We start from the raw sequence: 1543 nt of genomic DNA on the forward strand, positions 1-1543 counted from the left end.
AAATTAAAAAGATGGAGAAGTTCGATGATTATAGAAAACTCAGATTTTCCTCGTTATTAAAGAATGGAAACAAGAAGTTCAACTTTTAAAAATAGAGCGCTTCAAAATTTCATAAAAAGGATTAAGAAATAAAACCAGGAAGTCCAAATTAAAAAGATGGAGAAGTTCGATGATTATAGAAAACTCAGTTTTTCCTCGTTATTAAAGAATGGAAACAAGAAGTTCAAAAATTAAATAACAATAAGTTCAACTTTTAAAAATAGAGCGCTTCAAAATTTCATAAAAAAGATTAAAAAATTCAGATTAATATTCATAAAAAACTCAGATATTTTCATGTACCCGAGAGAAGTTCAGCTTGATAACTGCTAGAAGTTCACGTACTACACGGTGTGCATTTTGTATTAAAAATGAAAAAAGCAAAGACTAAAAGTTTGTTGATATAAGTTCAAGTCCTCCGTCGGAGAAAGTGAAAAAAAATATTGTGAGAGAGGTTTATACAAAAGAAATACCATTTGTGTAACACTTGACGAATGGATGAGAAAATTACAAATGAAAAATACGTCACAGAAGTTCAACGTCAAAACAAGAGGAAGTTCACCTACTACACTGAATGAATATCAGATGAAAAACTTTTAAAATCGTCGCGAGTAAGAAAAAATGATCAACACGGGAAAGTTGCGTGTTTACAACAGCTTTCCATTGGTATATCACTTGCTCAATTTCGGTGAGTGGATGGAGAGCTACGAGGAGTGGATGGAGATCTACGAGCAAAAAAAGCACGTGAAAAACAGAGTGAAGTTCAAGTAGACATGCCGAGAAGTTCAGGTTCTTTACGTGGTGCATTTTCGAAGAATCTGTTTCGCGATAAAGACAGAACGAATGATCTCGCCATTTTTGAAATTACTTGAAAAAAGCTAGGAATCACAGAAAACCATCAATAGGAAAAAGTTTTGCATTTTTCATACCTTTTCAACGGTATATTATTTGCCCCATTTCGATAAAGTTTGTAGAAATTATGCTGAAAATACGTTTTTAGCCATTTTCAAAATTGACTTAAAAAATAAGGAATTGGGAGAAACAGTATATACCAAAAAGTTTTGCATTTCCTCAAGCTTTATAACGCCATATCATTTGCTGCATTCGGACATACAGTTAAAAAAATAGATCGAAAATACGAACTCGGTGGAACTTGTACCGTTTTCTAAATTACTCTTAAACCGTTCAAAATTAGAAAAACTTTCGACATGAAAAAGTAGCGCATTTTCATAAGCTTTCCAACGCCATATCATTTGCCTCAATTGGATTAGCCGTTTAGAAATGACATCGAAAATACGAATTCGACTGTTCGGTTTGTGAAATTTTACGATTTTCCAAATTACTCTTTAACCGTAGAGAATTAGAGAAAACTTACAATATGTGGAAGGAGCTGTTTTGTAGCAGCTTTCTAGTGCCATATTATTTGCCTCAAGCCGATAAACGGTTTAGAAATGCGATCAAAAATACGATTCATGTTTTTTGTATGTAGAAAAAACGGTTTTCAAAA

Source organism: Triticum aestivum, chromosome 6D, assembly GCF_018294505.1.
Source record: "Triticum aestivum cultivar Chinese Spring chromosome 6D, IWGSC CS RefSeq v2.1, whole genome shotgun sequence".
NCBI classification, from domain to species: Eukaryota; Viridiplantae; Streptophyta; class Magnoliopsida; order Poales; family Poaceae; genus Triticum; species Triticum aestivum.